This window comes from Panulirus ornatus, chromosome 20, assembly GCF_036320965.1.
Source record: "Panulirus ornatus isolate Po-2019 chromosome 20, ASM3632096v1, whole genome shotgun sequence".
NCBI lineage: Eukaryota > Metazoa > Arthropoda > Malacostraca > Decapoda > Palinuridae > Panulirus > Panulirus ornatus.
The window spans coordinates 39,272,511-39,285,392 of NC_092243.1; positions in this window are offsets into that span (position 1 = coordinate 39,272,511).

Sequence of the window (12,882 nt, forward strand, 5' to 3'; positions counted from 1 at the left end):
CCCACTTCTCCTCGTTCCCTCCACCTCCGACACATATATCCTCTTGGTCAATCTTTCCTCACTCATTCTCTCCATGTGCCCAAACCATTTCAAAACACCCTCTTCTGCTCTCTCAACCACGCTCTTTTTATTTCCGCACATCTCTCTTAACCTTACGTTACTTACTCGATCAAACCACCTCACACCACACATTGTCCTCAAACATCTCATTTCCAGCACATGCATCCTCCTGCGCACAACTCTATCCATAGCCCACGCCTCGCAACCATACAACATTGTTGGAAACACTATTCCTTCAAACATACCCATTTTTGCTTTCCGAGATAGTGTTCTCGACTTCCACACATTCCTCAAGGCTCCCAGAATTTTCGCCCCCTCCCCCACCCTATGATCCACATCCGCTTCCATGGTTCCATCCGCTGCCAGATCCACTCCCAGATATCTAAAACACTTTACTTCCTCCAGTTTTTCTCCATTCAAACTTACCTCCCAATTGACTTGACCCTCAACCCTACTGTACCTAATTACCTTGCTCTTATTCACATTTACTCTTAACTTTCTTCTTTCACACACTTTACCAAACTCAGTCATCAGCTTCTGCAGTTTCTCACATGAATCAGCCACCAGCGCTGTATCATCAGCGAACAACAACTGACTCACTTCCCAAGCTCTCTCATCCCCAACAGACTTCATACTTGCCCCTCTTTCCAAAACTCTTGCATTCACCTCCCTAACAACCCCATCCATAAACAGATTAAACAACCACGGAGACATCACACACCCCTGCCGCAAACCTACATTCACTGAGAACCAATCACTTTCCTCTCTTCCTACACGTACACATGCCTTACATCCTCGATAAAACCTTTTCACTGCTTCTAACAACTTGCCTCCCACACCATATATTCTTAATACCTTCAACAGAGCATCTCTATCAACTCTCTCATATGCCTTCTCCAGATCCATAAATGCTACATACAAATCCATTTGCTTTTCTAAGTATTTCTCACATACATTCTTCAAAGCAAACACCTGATCCACACATCCTCTACCACTTCTGAAACCACACTGCTCTTCCCCAATCTGATGCTCTGTACATGCCTTCACCCTCTCAATCAATACCCTCCCATATAATTTACCAGGAATACTCAACAAACTTATACCTCTGTAATTTGAGCACTCACTCTTATCCCCTTTGCCTTTGTACAATGGCACTATGCACGCATTCCGCCAATCCTAAGGCACCTCACCATGAGTCATACATACATTAAATAACCTTACCAACCAGTCAATAATACAGTCACCCCTTTTTTTAATAAATTCCACTGCAATACCATCCAAACCTGCTGCCTTGCCGGCTTTCATCTTCCGCAAAGCTTTTACTACCTCTTCTCTGCTTACCAAATCATTTTCCCTAACCCTCTCACTTTGCACACCACCTCGACCAAAACACCCTATATCTGCCACTCTATCATCAAACACATTCAACAAACCTTCAAAATACTCACTCCATCTCCTTCACACATCACCACTACTTATCACCTCCCCATTTGCGCCCTTCACTGAAGTTCCCATTTGCTCCCTTGTCTTACGCATTGTATTTACCTCCTTCCAGAACATCTTTTTATTCTCCCTAAAATTTAATGATACTCTCTCACCCCAACTCTCATTTGCCCTCTTTTTCACCTCTTGCACCTTTCTCTTGACCTCCTGTCTCTTTCTTTTATACATCTCCCACTCAATTGCATTTTTTCCCTGCAAAAATCGTCCAAATGCCTCTCTCTTCTCTTTCACTAATAATCTTACTTCTTCATCCCACCACTCACTACCCTTTCTAATCAACCCACCTCCCACTCTTCTCATGCCACAAGCATCTTTTGCGCAATCCATCACTGATTCCCTAAATGCATCCCATTCCTCACCCACTCCCCTTACTTCCATTGTTCTCACCTTTTTCCATTCTGTACTCAGTCTCTCCTGGTACTTCCTCACACAAGTCTCCTTCCCAAGCTCACTTACTCTCACCACCCTCTTCACCCCAACATTCACTCTTCTTTTCTGAAAACCCATACAAATCTTCACCTTAGCCTCCACAAGATAATGATCAGACATCCCTCCAGTTGCACCTCTCAGCACATTAACATGCAAAAGTCTCTCTTTCGCGCGCCTGTCAATTAACACGTAATCCAATAACGCTCTCTGGCCATCTCTCCTACTTACATACGTATACTTATGTATATCTCGCTTTTTAAACCAGGTATTCCCAATCACCAGTCCTTTTTCAGCACATAAATCTACAAGCTCTTCACCATTTCCATTTACAACACTGAACACCACATGTATACCAATTATTCCCTCAACTGCCACATTACTCACCTTTGCATTCAAATCACCCATCACTATAACCCGGTCTCGTGCATCAAAACCACTAACACACTCATTCAGCTGCTCCCAGAACACTTGCCTCTCATGATCTTTCTTCTCATGCCCAGGTGCATGTGCACCAATAATCACCCATCTCTCTCCATCAACTTTCAGTTTTACCCATATTAATCGAGAATTTACTTTCTTACATTCTATCACATACTCCCACAACTCCTGTTTCAGGAGTACTGCTACTCCTTCCCTTGCTCTTGTCCTCTCACTAACCCCTGACTTTACTCCCAAGACATTCCCAAACCACTCTTCCCCTTTACCCTTGAGCTTCGTTTCACTCAGAGCCAAAACATCCAGGTTCCTTTCCTGAAACATACTACCTATCTCTCCTTTTTTCACATCTTGGTTACATCCACACACATTTAGACACCCCAGTCTGAGCCTTCGAGGAGGATGAGCACTAGCCGCGTGACTCCTTCTTCTGTTTCCCATTTTAGAAAGTAACAAAATACAAGGAGGGAGGATTTCCGGCCCCCCGCCCCCGTGGAAGTATGGACTGGAAGTATGGACTGAAAAAAATTTTGAGTGATCGGGGCCTAAAAATACAGGAGGGTGAAAGGTGTGCAAGGAATAGAGTGAATTGAAACTCTGTGGTATACTGGGGTCGACATGCTGTCATTGGATTGAACCAGGGCATGTGAAGCGTCTGTGGTAAACCAAGGAAAGTTTTGTGAGGCCTTGATGTGGAAAGGGAGCTGTGGTTTCGATGCATTACACATGACAGCTAGAGACTGAGCGTGAACAAATGTGGCCTTTGTTGTCTTAACCTAGCACTACTTCGCGCGCACGCGGGGGGAGGGGAGGTTATTTCATGTGTGGCGAGGTGGCGGCGAGAATGGATGAAGGCATGTATGAATATGTACATGTGTATATATATGTATATGTCTGTGTACGTATATGCATGCATATGTTGAAATATATAGGTATGTATGCCTGCGTGTGGGGGCGTTTATGTATATACATGTCTATGTAGGTGGATTGGGCCATTCTTCCGTCTGCTTCCTTGCACTACCTCGCTGACGCGGGAGACAGTGTCAAAGTATAATATATATATATATATATATATATATATATATATATATATATATATATATATATATATATATATATATCATACTTAGTCGCTGTCACCCGCGTTAGCGAGGTAATGCAAGGAAACAGACGAAAGAATGGTCCAACCCACCCAAATACACATGTATATACATAAACACCCACACACGCACATATACGTACCTATACATTTCAATGCATACATACATATTCATACATAGACATATACATATAAACACATGTATATATTCATACGTGCTGCCTTCATCCAATCTCATTGCCACCCCGCCACATGAAATAGCATCCACCTCCCCACGCGCGCGCAACGAGGTAGCATTAGGAGAAAAACAAAGGCCACTTTCGTTCATACTCAGTCTCTAGCTGTCATGTGTAATGCACCGAAAACACAGCTCCCTTTCCACATCCAGACCTCACAAAACTTTCCTTGGTTTACCCCAGACGCTTCACATGCCCTGGTTCAATCCATTGACAGCACATCGACCGCGGTATACCACATCGTTCCAATTCACTCTATTCCTTGCACGCTATTCACCTCCCGTATGTTCAGGCCCCAACCACTCAAAATCTTATTCACTCCATCCTTCCACCTCCAATTTGGTCTCCCACTTCTCCTCGTTCCCTCTACCTCTGACAAATATATCCCCTTTGTCAATTTTCCCTCACTCATTCTCTCCATGTGACCAAACCATTTCAATACACCTTCTGCTTTCTCAACCACAGTCTTTTTATTACCCCACATCTCTCTGACCCTTTCATTACTTACTCGATCAAACCACCTCACAGTACATATTGTCCTGGAACATTTCATTTCCAACATATCCACCCTCCTCTGTACAACCCTATCTATAATCCATGCCTCATAACCATTCAATGCTGTTAGAGCTACTACAAACATACCACTGATTTTCCGGTATCGTTTTCCAAATCACTGCCGGATTAACCATTTTACCGGACCAACCATGGTCACGCTATGATAATTCATCAGCACACCTCTAACCCACTAGTTATACATCTCCCATGTGCATCGCCAGAATAATGCAGTTTCGTCTGCATTATACACCAGCTCAGGACTGAGGTACTCGTCAGCTACGAGTTTCGCAAATTCGTCCCTATACTCTGCAGCTCCTTCGTGGTTTGCATACTGCTTTTCTCCTCACACTTTATTCATGGAAATTCCACGACGTTTCTTGAATTTTTGAAGCCATCTTTCACTACAGTCACGCTCATGTTGTAATGTAAGTTCTTTATGGAACAACTTAGCCTGGTCCATTATCATGCTACAAGTCCACTCCATCACTCCAACGCTGTCGAGACCATTCCATCATCACTCCATCGTGCTCAGTACTCTTGCCATCTTTCATAGTTTTTGTAATCGTCATTTGCTTCTTGGAATCGCTGTCTGCATAGAATCTCAATATTTTCTTCCTTTGCTTCTTTATATCATAAACAGTTGACGAGCCAATACTGCAGATGTCACACAGCTTATGCACCGAAACACCATGACCCATTTTTTTTTCAACAACTTTTCTTTATCTTGGATCGATATGGAAAGGTGTTTACGTTTAACACTCTCATATGTCCTAGAAGCCATAGCTAGGATTGAATTTAAGCAAAATAAACTAAGAATCACACAGAATTGCGGTATCACCACCAAGTGAAGAATGTAAATAAGCGCGCCATCTGCGTCCGCCCAGTAAACTAGTCTGGTGGCCGAGGTAATTTCAAGTTACCTCACGTAATTTTGTCCGGACTAAAGGAGGTATCGAACTACCAGTTGCCGGAAATTTGGTGATGTACCTATATTTCTTCAAACCTACCCATTTTCGCTCTCCGAGATAACGTTCTCTCTTTCCACATATTCTTTACCACTCCTAGAACCTCTACCCCCTTCCCCGCCCTATGACTCACTTGCACTTCCATGGTTCCATTGGCTGCTAAGTCCACCCCCAGATATCGAAAACACTTCACTTAGTCCAATTTTTCTCCAGAGAAACTTATATCCTAACTAACTTGTCCCTCAACCCTGCTGAACCTAACAACTTTGCTCTTATTCACATCTCAACTTTCTTCTTTCACACACTTTCCCAAACTCAGTCACCAAATTTTGAAGTTTCTTACTCAAATCAGCCTCCAGTGTTATATCATTGGCAAACAACGACTGACTCACTTCTTAGGCCTTCTTATCCCCAACAGACTGCATACTTGCCCCTTTCTCCAAAGCTCTTTTATTTACCTCCCTAACCACCCCATTCATGAACAGATTAAACAACCAATGGGACATCATACACCCCTGCTGCAGACCAACCTTCACAAGGAACCAAACACTCTCCTCTCTTCCTACTCGTACACATGCCTAACACCTCTGATGAAAACTTTTCACTGCTTCTAACAGCTTACCTCCCACACCATATACTCTTAAGGCCTTCCACAAAGCATCTCTATCCATCATGTCATATGCCTACTCCAGATCCATAAATGCCACATGCAAATTCACCTGTTTCTTTAAATATTTCTCACACATTCTTCAAAGCAAACACCTGATCCACACATTCTCTTCCACTTCTGAAACCACACTGCTCCTTCCCAATCTGATGCTCTGTACTTGTTTTCACCTCTCAGTCAATACCCTCCCATACAATTTTTCAGGAATACTCAACAGACTTATGCCTCTGTAGTCTGAACATTCACCTTTATCCCCTTTGCCTTTGTTCAATGGCATGATACATGCATTCAGCCAATCCTCAGGCACTTCACCATGATCCATACATACAATGAACATCCTTACCAACCAATCAACAACACAGTCACCCCCTTTCTTAATAAATTCATATGTAATACCATCTAACCCTGTCACCTTGCCAGATTTCATTTTCCACAAGGATTTCAGCACTTCTTCTCTCTTCACCAAACCACTCTTCCCTGAATCTATCACTTCACACACCATCCCGACCAAAGTACCCTACATCTGCCCCTCTATCATCAAACTCATTCAACAAATCTTCAAGATACTCACTCCATCTCTTCCTCATTTCATCACTACCTGTTATCACTTCCCCCCTTGCCCCCATCACTGATGTTCCCATTTGTTCTCTTGTCTTATGCACATTATTCATATCCTTCCAAAATATCTTTTTATTCTCCTTAAAGTTTAATGATACTCTCTCACCCCAACTCTCATTTGCCCTCCTTTTCAAATCTTGCACCTTCCTCTTGACCTCCTGCCACTTTCTCTTATACATCTCCCGATCATTTGCTCTCCTTCCTTGCAAGTATCGTCTAAACGCCTTTCTTTTCTCCTCCACTAACAACATTACTTCTTCATCCCACCTCCCACCTTTCTCATGCAACATGCATCTAATGCACATGCTATCACTTCTTCCCTAAATACATCTCAATCCTCACCCACTCCCCTCACGTCCTGGTACTTCCTCACACAAGTTTCCTTTCTGAGCTCAATTACTCTCATCACTCTCATCTCCCTGACATTCTCTCTTTTTTTTCAAAACTCTATAAATCTTCACCTTTTCCTTCAGCAGATAGTGATCAGGCATCCCACCAGCTGCCCCTCTCAGCACGTTAACATTAACATCCAAAAGTCTCTCTTTTACATGCCTATCAATAAACACTTAATCTAATAATGCCCTTAGACCGTCTCTCCTACTCACATACATATACTTGTATAAGTCTTTTGAAACCAGGTATTCCCAATCACCAGTCTTTTTTTAGCATGCAAATCCACAAACTCTCCATCATTTCCAGTGACAACACTGAATACCTCATGTATACCAATTATGCCTTCAACTGCAACATCACTCACCTTCGCATCTGAATCACCCATCACTAAAACTTGGTCTTGTGCACCAAAACTGCTGACACACTCACTCAGCTGCCCCCAAATACTTGCCTCTCAAGATCTTTCTTCTCATGACCAGGTGCATAAGCACCAATAACCACCTATCTCTCTCTATCCACCTTCAGTTTTACCCACATCAATCTAGAATTTACTTTCTTACGCTCTACCACACACTCCCACAACTCCTGCTGTAGGAGTAGTGCTAATCCTTCCTTAGCTCTTGTCCTCTCACCAACTCCTGATGTTACTCCTAAGACTTTTCCAAACCATTCTTCCCCTTTACCCTTGAGCTTCGTTTCACTCAGGTACAAAACATCCAGATTTCTTTCCTCAAACATACAACCTATCTCTCCTTTTTTCTTTTTTTCTTATCTTGGTTCCATCCACACACATTAAGACCCTAGCCTGAGTCTTTGAGGAGGCTGAGCTCTCCCCGCTCAACTCTTTCTTCTGTTTCCTCTGTTAGAAATTGAAATACAAGTAGGGGAGGGTTTCCAGTTTTGATAAGTCCATCTCAAATTTGCTGTGATCTATTCCTTTGTGATGTTCGATTTTCATAATATTCAATAAGAATAATATAAGAGCTTCATTTTACCTAAAGCTTTTTTGAAATCTGAAATTTGCTTTTAGCTGCTTACCATATCAAGGTGACTTACATAGAATTACTGGATATTTTTGTCCATTTTGAACTGTTTGTACTGACCAGTGTTTAGGGCATGTATGACTAAAAGTGCAAAAGTTGTTAATCTAAGACAGTTTTTTGTTTCATTTTCTTGTGAGTACTGTATGCATCAATATATAACTGACTGGTACCTGCAGTATGCTGCAGAATACTGGTGATAAGAATTCAAAATTCAATACTCATGATAATGGATAACTGTTTGAAGGTAATATTATGCATAATAAGTTTTCTGTATGCTCAGAGTATTACTTTTTTTGGTGAAAGAATAAGATTTATAGTAATTCTCTGTTAGTAGATACTAAAGCCTAAGAGCGTAACAGCAAAACAATAAACTTATTACTTGTCACAGGCTACAGTTTCTGCACCTCTTGTAATGCTGGTCATAGCATTTTGCACTGATACCAATCATTCTCATAATATGATTATGTCTGAAAGTATTTCTTTGTGTTATAATATCATTAGGAGTAAGGAACATTATTCTGTTATTCTTGATGTAAAATGTGACTTGTATTTACCATAAGCGTTATGCATTAAGAAAAGTCTAAAGAGTGTTGTTGAATAAACAGGAAGTAAATTGAAAAGTTTGGGATTTGCTATTAATGAGAGTGGTCAGTTCATACCCAAAGGAAATCTCATTATGCACTAAGCTCTGAAGAACATAATCTTAATTGTTTCATGTTTTTGGTGTCAAACTAACCCCCAACAGTATAGGTGTGTTTTCAGTGAAGATTTTATTGAAAGGTAATTTTGGATCTCATGATTAAATTACTTTGTATTATGGTATTATTGTATCTCCACATCTAAGTTGAATCATAAGAACCAAACAATTATTGACGACACCTAACAATGATGATGCCACAAAAGGTTCACTATTTTCACTTGTAATCAACTAAGTTGAGGTCTACTGTTTCTGGTTAGTGTTCACACAGATGACTTGTATTTACCATAAGTATTATACAGTAAGAAAAGTCTAAAGAGTGTTACTGAATAGACAGGAATTGAAAAAGCTCGGGATTTGCTATAAATGAGAGAGGTCAGTTCATACCCAAAGGAAATCTCATTATGCACTAAGCTCTGAAGAACATAATCTTAATTGTTTCATGTTTTTGGTGTCAAACTAACTCCCAACAGTATAGGTGTGTTTTCAGTGAAGATTTTATTGCAAAGTAATTTTGGATCTCATTATTAAACTACGTTGTATGATGGTATCATTGTATCTCCACATCCAAATTGAATCATAAGGATTAAACAAATATTGACAACACCTAACAATGATGATGCCACAAAAGGTTCACTATTTCTACTTGTAATCAACTAAGTTGAGGTCTATTGTGTCTGGTTAGTGTCCACACAGATGATCATTTGTGATCACTGAATGCTGCATATTCCCACAACACCAAATAGCAAATCACAAATGACTTAATTCAGATGGACTCACATCGATTACTTGAGCTAAAACCAATGGCTTGGTAAATATCATCATTGGAAATTAACACATCCACATGAAAAGTATACAGTATCATATGTTCAGCAATAATCAGTTGCTGTGTGATAATGTTATATGTGCATGGTGATTATGATGATAAAAGATACAGAGCCTCAAACAGGTAAAAGTTGGGAGGATAGAGTCAGCAAGTTTTGTATGAAGCAGTTGTATGCACATTTCATGCTAAAGTCATTTGCTTTTGTGAGTATATTCACATAGTTCTTTCAATGAAAACGTATTCAAACTTTCATCACTGATTTTCTAAATGTAATATATCTGTAAAGTGCTTGAGAAATATGGCAGGATCCTGCAAATACTTTAAAAACATATTGTTTTTTTTCATGCTTTACTTACTATCACTCCACTTTTATGTTATATATGGTGAATATCTAGTTCTATTACTTTGATCTTTTCATAATTAAAGATGAAAAATAAGGAATCTAATAAGTCAACATTCCATTCAAAACCCTAGCCTGATGTTTTGTCTTTAAGTCACCTTATAAAGTTTCCTCTACAGTAGGAACTGGAGTCTATTTATTAACAGAATGATGAAAGGACCACAAGAGATCGGCAGGGTCTCAACTCTGTTAGGGAGGTGCATCAATACCTTTTTTGTGCTTAAAACACATTAAATATTCACTTTCTCAAGAGGCATGCATTGAAACATTTTAGGGAAATAACATTCTCAAGTCAACACCAACAAGAAAAGAATAGCTGAGAGAACGTATCAATATCCATACTTACAAAAAGCCATTTTCTTGTCCATTTTGCTCTTGCAGTTCTCATAAGAATATACAGAAGATTAATTTCATACATGTACTGGAGAAAAAACATATGCTTGCATGTTTTATTCATACCTCAGTGCACCAAAGTATAGTTCAAATAGCCACTTACTGACAAATAAATCCAAGGATAAAGTAATGTAATATCACTATCAGATGGAATGCATTACATACGATTAGGCTGGTAAGGATTTCTTATTTCCTTTACAAATTTTTTGATGACATTCAATTAATGTTTCATTCTTACCTTCATATATATGTCTTAAACTGATAGCAGTTAGCTTATTCATATATTGGTTCTTAACACTGTAATTCTATGGAAGAACAGTTGAAAATCTCTACAGTTTAAAGTACTTTTGCTTTAAGTGGGATGCACCATTGGTTTGAATCTATCTCTAAATTTTTGTAATGGATAAGGAAAATACTCAAATGCCAAAAGGATAAACAAGATTTTCTTTTAGAACACATAGTTTGGGGTTAGTGTAAGTCTGATAATTGTAAATGTATGTAAAAGTCATGAAATACTGATGAAAAGTTTGCTCTCTAATTCTAGCTAATCATAGATGTCAGGGAAACATTTTAGCAGGCAAAGATTTTCATATCTTTTTTCTTGGCCATTATGACAAAAAGTAAGATGAAGCCTCCTCTACAGATGGAGCTGGAGACTAACTGTCAAAGGACTGATGAAAGAGGAGCCAGAGGAGAATGGCATGGCTTCAACACTACAAGCAAGGTGCATCAGTGTCTCAACTGTGCGTACAACACTACTGATTCTAATAAGCTCAAAAGGCATATTCTGAAGCACACTGGAGAGAGGCCATATTCATGCCCATACTGCTCTTATGGAACTACAAGAAAAGAACTTTTAAAAGAACATATAAACATTCATACAGGAGAGAAACCATTTTCCTGCCCATTTTGCCAATACACTGCTTCTCACAGGAACTACTTGAAAGACCATATACGCAGGCATACCGGTGAAAAGCCTTACTTATGTCCCTTTTGTCCATATCGAGCTTCTCAGAAGTCTAACTTGAATACTCACCTAGTGAGACATAAATCAGAAGATCATCCTTTATAATGTGTAAGGCTTACAATATATAAAACTAATGATTAATAAAAATCTTACTTTGATAGTGCAGAATGTCTTTTCCCTTGATGTGTGGATGGTCACATCTGACAGTCCCTGAAGTGTCTCAATCAATCTCAAAAGAAATTTTTGATATCTCCATTACATGTGCCACACTTGGTTTTGCTATAAATGGCACCTGCCTTTTCCATCCCATCCTTTGCCTATCTAACTCTTCACAAGAACTGACCCACTCTGAGCTCCTGACTGGCAAGGACATACTGGAATGTCCAAGTGCAAGCAAGTTATGAGGGAGAGAATCAAGTACCATCATATGAGACTGTCCACACATCAAGGAATGCAACTTTTACTTGACTGGTGAATGGCTATATCTAGTAGGTGCTCACTTTTGTCAGAATGGGTCTTCTAAAAGGAGGCATATGCATATCCATACATTGGCCAACCCTACCCCTGAAACAAATGAGACAGATGCTAGTGATGTCAAGGATGTAATGATTCTTGACTATTTTTTCCTGTGCACAGATAGCAACTGAAAGACCTTTAGGTACTGTTTTGCACTGAATCAGGTATACATCTGCTGTACAACTTACAAGAAAGTACATTCTCTTCTTTGGAGGAAAACACAGAGTTAACTCATGAGGGTGTAAACATATAATTCTCTTGAAAACTGAAATTCAGAAAACTGTATGTTGCTGACAATTAAGTGTATACACAGCCATATACTCTGCTTGGAGCAAAATGAATAGAAAACTACCTATTTCCTAAATCAGTGCTCCCTGATGAAAAACAAAATCAAAGTTCAAGACTTGGAATTCTTGACATAAACTAATTGCCTCTCTTTAGTAAGTTGTTGGGGTGTACTGCATTCATTAGGTATACTGTTATGCCTCTTCATCCATCATCAGGCATAGAAAGGAAAATGGTAGCTGGAAGACAAATGAGAATATGGTAATTAATGGTTCTTACCTTGAGAGCAAGCCTGATAATCCTGAGGGTTAAATAGAATTTCCAGATTCCAGGTCTGACTTGTGGGCTAATGATTCATCCACATTAGAGTAAGAACCAGCCTCACTCATTTCAGATGAAGAACAAAGACTGTGAAGTTCAGAAAACCCAATGGAGTCTTTGGTTTCACTCCAGCATTTTGGTTATTAAACCACTTATGAACACTACTTCAGATGGCTAACTGAAATTTTCTGGGAGGAATACATTGCATAGGGTTACTGATATCAATATCTGTTCCCTGCATTTTTTGAATGTTTAGGAGTGAAGCATTGTGAAAGCCATAGAAGTGAGAGCATTCTGATTAGTTCAGCTGTTCTATGACCTTCTTGCCATCTTGACACAATAGATAACTGTTCCCTGCATTTTTTTAATGTTCAGGAGTAAAGCATTGTGAAAGCCATAGAAGTGAGAGCATTCTGATTAGTTCAGCTGTTCTATGACCTTCTTGCCATCTTGACACAATAGATAACTAAGTAA